Genomic DNA, 7,500 nt, shown 5'->3' on the forward strand with positions numbered 1-7,500 from the left:
AAGGGAGAACGTTTTACGTAATGTCTATGAAGGCTAGCAGAATGCAGCGGTTCAAAACCTGTGGAGCATAGAAACTCCGATACCAAAAGACTCAGACTTGTCTTGCTGTGATCTTTTGTATTGAACCCTATCCAGTATACGGTCTCTCTGTGAAAGGAGACCTGTCATCTTATAATGCGAGCTAAACAAGTCACACTGACAAGATTAGGGAGAAGCATAGCCTAATTCACATAAGGCCTAGAAGTAGGCCCATGTTCTATCTCGCACAGTCTGGACAGAGCTAAGTACCCATTTCCCTACACGCTGGCTTGAAATAAAGAGGGCGAACTTCTGTTAACCGGAAATGAAGCCCTCGCGGGAGCGAAGTACTGCTGCATTAGAGTGTGAGTAAACGGCAGTATGATAACAGAAGATGAAGTTTTAAAAGCAGTTGAAAAGCTAAAGAATAATAAAGCCTGTGGAAATGATCAAATTATAAATGAGTTTTTGAAAGCTTCTGCTGGGAAGTTGATTAAAGTATATACAAAGCTGTTTAATGTAATTCTTTGTTCTGGACACATGCCCGACGAATGGTCTGTTGGACTTTTTCCCCCTCTTGTATAAGAAAAAGGGAGATGCTGAAGACCCAGCAAATTACAACCCCCCGCGGGTTAGGGGGAGTCCCATATTGGTTGGGACTAGAAAGAATTTACCCGATGCTACCCAGCATGTCGTAAGAGGCGACTAACGGTAATGTTTCTTCTCTTCTTTTGTCTTATTTTGGCCTTACCAGTCCTGTCACCTATATTTCCTTCCAAGAAAACTCTCCCTACTATTCCCTGCAGTTTTCCAATTCTTTTCTTGTTGTCTTATTTCTACCTGACTGGATCCATCACCTTTATTTCACTTACCAAAAGTCTTCTTTTCCACATCCTTATTTCTCTGCACCCCGCATGTCGTATGAGGGGACTAACGGATTCTGTTTCTCCTTTAACCCTTGTTAAGTGGTTCTTGTATAGAATATAGTCAATGTTTGTAAAGATTTTAGTCAAGCAGTATGTAAGAAATGTTTAGTCCTTTGTACTGGAAACTTGCATTCTCCCAGTAAGGTCATGTGTTGTGCTGCGTTGCGGGCCCCTGGGGCGGTTTTTTGATTGGTGCTTTTGTGAACAAGAAACACTTAACAAGTGGCTCTATCCCATCTCCCCCCCTTTCCCCTATCCCATCTCCCCCCTTTCCCTCGTCGCGATATAACCTTCGTGGTTGAAAACGACGTTAAACACCAAATAAAGAAAGAAAAGAAAGCAAATTACAGAGGTATAACCCTGACGAGCTGCTTTGGAAAGTTATTTACCAGTGTTCTGAATAATAGGCTTACTGATTATTTTGATGAGTATTCAGTCATTGGTGAAGAACAAGCTGGTTTTCGAGCAGGTCATTCAACCCTCGACCACATTTTTACTTTACATAGTATTATTGATTACTTTCTATCAAAGAGAAAAAGGGTTATGTTGTCTTTTTATTGACTATGAAAAAGCATTTGATTATGTGAAAAGAGCTTTTCTATGGAAGAAGATGTTTGACGCTGGAATAAATGGGCGAATGCTAAATATTATTCAAAATTTGTATAGTAAGGCCAAGTTATGTGTTTTGGTAGGTAACCAAAAGTCAGATTTCTTTCAATGTTTTACCGGTGTACATCAAGGGGAAAACTTGTCACCTGCATTGGTTGCTGTGTATTGAAATGACTTACAAGCTTATATGTTTGATATAACTGAACACCTCCCTACTATTGAAAGAGAGGTTGCTATGTTGGACTTACAGCCGGATGACGCTGAGCTGATGTTTAAAATGTTTATTTTATTATATGCAGATGATACAACCATTTTAGCAGAATCCCCAGAAGCATTACAAGACTCGCTTAATGTGTTTTCCGAATACTGCGATCTGTGGAGTTTGCGGGTGAACGCCAAAAAAACGAAAATAGTTGTTTTTTCAAGAGGTAAAATACGAAATTTGCCAGTATTCAAATACAAAGATGAATTAGTTGAGGTGGTGTTCGGTTTTCAATATTTGGGTCTATTTTTTAATGATAATAATAAGTTTAATAAATCACAAAAGTTGTTATATGATAAGGCCTCTCGAGCAATGTTTAGCTTGTTAAAGAAGTGTAGAAAATTGTCGTTGTCCATAGATATACAAATAATTGAATTGTTTGATAGAATAGTTGCACCGATTATGTTATATGGCTGTGAAGTATGGGGACCAAATTCGGTAAATTTAGCAACAAAATTGCAGCTACGTTTTTATAAGATTATTTTGAAATTGAGAAAGTCGACCCCAACGTGTATGGTATTAGGCGAATTAGGCAAATTTCCACTAGATGTCCTCGTAAAAAGTAGAATATTTAGTTTTTGGTTCAAATTGGTGGATTGTAATAATAGTAATACGTTTTCAAATGTATTGTACCGTTTTTTGCATCGCCTCTATGCAAATAACATATATGAAGCACCCTATTTAAAACATGTTGAAACAACTTTAAATGCTCTTGGTCTTAGTGGTTTTGGGCATGACCAGTTTAATTTACGATGTTCTGAAAAATGGTTTAAATTGAAAACGTTGCAATGCCTAAAAGATCAATATATACAATCGTGGTTTTCAGAATTAAATGAAAAAGAAACTTGTTTGAATTATAGATTGTTTAAAGATACATTTATATTTGAAAATTATTTAAACATTTTACCCAATAACCTAGCACTCTCTTTTTTACGTTTTAGAACATTAAATCATAAATTACCAATACAGAAAGGCCGAATGTTAAATATACCACATAACGAAAGAATATGTGTTAAATGCCAGTCTGGAGAACTCGGGGATGAATTTCATTATATATTTCAGTGTCATTTTTTTGAAAATGTGAGGAAAAGGTTTTTACCATTGTATTTTCGTAGAAATTCAAATGCAGTCAAATTTAAAAATGTATTTGAATTAACAAAGAAACGAAAGTTATTGAATTTAATATATTTTATTAAGAGTATTTTGAAAGAGTTCTGATTATTTGATCACGTGGTTTTTTTTATTAAAACAAAAACAAACACAGAAACATATACATTCCTGTAAAAAAAAAATATGATGACAATTATTCTGTTATGAATTAAGCTTGATTCATTTTCGGTTAATTAGAAGTGTTGTGTCTCATTAATACATATATCTTTTTTTGTCGTGTTTATTGCAATTTTTATTTTATTCATGTAACCCTAGGGGTTTTTGAAATAAATATTGACTTGACTTGACTTGACTTGATAGCTGAAGCCGTAAGGCCGCAGCTTGAAAGTTAGAAAGAATGCCTGACAGGCCCGTATTCAAAACGGTCACCCATCCCGGTAGTAACCAAGACCGATGCCGCTTAACCTCGGTGGTCGGAACGAAACCGTGTTGCGGCCTTTTGCTGAAAAACGATAAAGACTATGCCGAGGCTTCCCGCAGTGGGGCACTGCGGTTATGAAATTAAAGGCCCCTCCTGTTTTTGGAACCGCAGGAGCTTTCTAGTTTGCTGTTAGGTAGATTTTTGGTTCCTCTTTCCTGTCATGCTCTCTTTTTCTTCATGAATTCTTTTCTTTTTTCTGCCTTCTTGCTCATTCACCTGTATTTTTTCCAAAAATCTCTTCTCTTGCCGCTTGTCTCGCGATTCATGTATAGTTTAATCTGTTAGTGTTCTGATGTAAGTCCAGCAGTAGATAGGTTAAGCCTATTTTAACATACTGGAAACTGGTAATCTTCCAGTAGGTATTAATTTAGTTTTACTAAAGCCTGCTGGGACACAAGTAATGGGTTAGTGCATTTGTAAACAGGAATCGCTTGACAAGTGGCCCCCTTCATCCCCCCTTCCTCGTCCTGATATGGCTCTGCGTAGTCGGCTGGACGTTAAGCAACAAATAAACAAACAAACAAAAATATGCCGAGGCTGCAAAGATGAGGGTAAACTTTCCCTTTTGCAAAATCAGGAGTGAAAAGTCGGGAGTATTGAAAACCTGATTGCGTGCTAGTTCTATGTTAACCCAGCCCGCAATTGGGAAAGACACGTGAGGGTATCAGTAACCTGATCCGCTCTCAAACTATGCTCCTATCGCTCCCCGTCCCGAGAGAGGGGTGCGTGAGCGTCTTTAACATTTTCATTTTCCCGATGACCGTAACGCTAGAGTCATTACATGGAGTTAGTTCAGAAGCCTTGAGAGAATATCCTCGCCTCAAGGTAAGAGAACTGGCCTATAGATAGATAATGCCTCTATAAAACCAAGGTTTCTTCAACTAGTAATTCAAGTGCTAGAAACCTAAAGTTGGGTAACCGCTGAGGGAAAGGTAAGTTGCACCACCCCTCTGCCCTTTGTGCGAAATTGGCTCAGCCTAAATTGCCGCTTAGAAAAGCGTGCAGAAAGACCTGAGAAAGTATCCAAAGTGGAATGCGGTGATTCAGCCCTCAGATAAAAAGAGGGCTAAAGCCGGAAGCCTATACCATACTGTGTCAAGTGTGACGTCACTTCGATGGCTTAGCCGAGAAGGCAAGATAATCTAACAGGGCGAACACATTGTAGAAATGATACGTAAAAACAAAAACAACTAACCATCCCATGAATCTGAAGAATTTGCCACATTTTTTTAAACCCGTTTTTATTTTCTTATGTTTCATCATCAAAGGCTAGCATGAAAAATCTAAAAACATGGACATGTTACTATCATGTTACTATCATGTTACTATCATGTTACTATCATTTCATTTCATTTCATTACTTTATTGTCCCATCGCTGGGAAATTCGGGTCGCTTCCTCCCAGTGGAAAGCTAGCAGCAACGGAGTCGCGCTACCCAGGTGTCTGCGTGTTTAGGTGTATTCAGCCACCTGCACTTATGGCAGAATGACCAAGGTCTTTTACGTGCCATTGTGATGACACGGGGGTAGGACATGGCTTCCGTCTCTGGGTCTGCACATAAAGTTGACCCGTGTCCGTCCCGGCCCGAATTCGAACCTGCGACCTTTCGATCACAAGTCCAGTGCTCTACCAACTGAGCTACCGGGCCCCCCATGTTACTATCATGTTACTATCATGTTACTATCATGTTACTATCACCAATCTTCCTGTTCAGTACATTAATCAAACATTAAAATGCACAAATCAGAAAAGATAACTTTTCAGAAATATGATGAATTTTACAAATGAACTAGAACCCTTTTTTGGTTTGGTAAATTCACAAAAATCAGCATGCAAAATTCAGAAATTGACAAATGTACTATACATGTTTTTTCTTATCAGTAAATGCATCAAAAACTGATATGAAACATTGAGAAAATTCAGAAATGTCCTAGAATGTTCAGTATTGTTTTAAATTCCCGAGTAAAACAATGTATAAGTTTACAAATTTACTGAACTTTTCAGGCAAATGACAACAATGAAAACATTATTTGTTTAGAATTCCTTGCACACACAGCCTACTTACCACGTCTGGATGGTCAAGAGACAACAGCTACTACCTGTAGCTTGCACTATGGACAGTCAGTTGTAAGCAGCATATATATACTACTCAAAACAACGTAAGGACCAACTTGGAATTAGTGATATCTTACATTTAATGTGGACTAGCGACAACGAATAATCATTAACAGGTGAAAGCCCTAAGATTAATCGGTGTTTTCATGCCCGCTATCGAGATGACAGTTCTGTGATCTATGCGAAGTTAACGTCCCTTCACAGTCAGCTTTAAAACAGGTTGATCTGGCCGTATGGTTGTGATCACACACACACGCGCACACACACACACACACACACACACACACACACACACACACACCTACACACACACACGCGCGCGCGCGCGTACACACGTACACATATAGACACACACACACACTCACACTCACACACACACCCGCACGCACAAACAAACACACACACACACACACACACACACACACACACACACACACACATCATATTCTGAGATAAATCCTAGCAGAGCTTGTTTTGTGTGCATGCGTACAAGTCAGGGTGCCAAGCACAGGTTAAGAGATCATCATCACTTTGCGTTTCAAGCGCTTTGAAGCTTTTGAAATGCGTATCAGACAGCGGACATTCCCTCAAGCCGCGGCAGGTCAAGCAGTGATTGTATATCTCATGGGACTAGGTTTATGTTACAGCTTAGAGGCCAGCTGTGACACAATATTAGTAAAATGTCCTGACTCGATCACACACAGCTTAACCGTTTAAAAGCTGGATCAAATTAAAACAGTTAAAGCATGCAGTCAACAGTTCCATATCTTATCTACTATATAATACTGGTAGGGTTTTCGGTGGTTTTTCGATTCCTGTGACCAAACCGCGCGGATTTGTGCCTTCTCCTTCGGTTACTATGCCAACGTGACCCAGGAAATCGATTCCGCTAGGTCCCGACTTCCAATTTTGTCCACGAACAAAGTTTCAAGAGGTTTGTCTCGCAAATTTGAGCAGACAACAGTGAACTTTGACCTGAACTTTGACCTCGCCGAAAGAGATCTGTGATTGGTTCTTCTTCTAAACACTACATTAAACACTACGCGACCGCACCTCAGACGAACCTAGCTGTGTGTTTTATTTCTCTACCCCAGACGAACCTAAAATAATAAGAAGATAGATAGATCTGTTTATCTGTTAATGGAACTCCAAAATATTCCATAGATTTGTTTACTTAATTTTTAAAAGATAAGTTCGAAACATTATCACCTGATAAGTCGCCGTATAACCTTATAGGTTCCAGCGACTAAATATTTTCCCCCGGTGCAACCATAGACATGTACGTCATCATGATCTCCCCTTAATTTGACCGTTATTTTGGCTGTCTTAGTGAAATGGTAAGATATATCTCTATGTTTTTTACATGTAAGTGTTCGGAAAAAATACAGTTATAGCAGTTATGTACAAAAATAAGCAGCATATGCTCTTTTCGCCAAAGTAAAGTCCTTTTTTCTTCTGGTTTCTTATATGTGTCACAGCACACCGCAAGCTTTTAGGCGAATAGCAAGTGAGTGGTATATATATATCATCAATTTTATAGTAGGTAACGGTGTAAATTACTTGCCATGTTCATGTCCATTATACGTTTTCCATATTCCATATGTGTCATTTAATTGTGTGTTGCTTGATGCCGTGTGTGTGTGTGTACATGACTTTAAATAAGCATGGATGGATGTGTGCACTCGATTGTGTGTGTGAACCATGTATATATTTTCTGTTGTCAATTACATATGTTATACTATGCGTTTGAATCATTAAGTATTTTAGACGTCATACTTTTTTTCGTATCTTCACGATGGCTTTTTACCCGTTTAAATTTTAATGCTTCCAACTTTCAAAGCGCTGCACGGCTGGGAAGAGATGCGCACTTTTATCACTGTTGTTCATGTAGACGTAATCATGGATTCATGCAAACGTCATACCTGCTGTATTTTATTTTGTTTGTTTGTATAGTCGCGTGCGGTCGCGCAGTCTTTTTG

General features: G+C 38.8%; 1 long non-coding RNA gene across 1 annotated transcript in view; it reads right to left on the reverse strand.

Moving 5' to 3' along the window:
• The window catches only part of LOC138956117 (uncharacterized), a 12,597-nt gene extending 7,021 nt beyond the window's left edge, over positions 1 to 5,576 (reverse strand). Inside the window, exon 1 of the long non-coding RNA XR_011452508.1 lies at positions 5,472 to 5,576. This is a non-coding gene — a long non-coding RNA (uncharacterized lncRNA). The remainder of the gene's footprint in view (positions 1 to 5,471) is intronic.
• Between the last annotated feature and the right edge of the window lie 1,924 nt (positions 5,577 to 7,500).

Source organism: Littorina saxatilis, unplaced genomic scaffold (assembly GCF_037325665.1).
Source record: "Littorina saxatilis isolate snail1 unplaced genomic scaffold, US_GU_Lsax_2.0 scaffold_857, whole genome shotgun sequence".
In the NCBI taxonomy this organism is placed as follows: Eukaryota; Metazoa; Mollusca; class Gastropoda; order Littorinimorpha; family Littorinidae; genus Littorina; species Littorina saxatilis.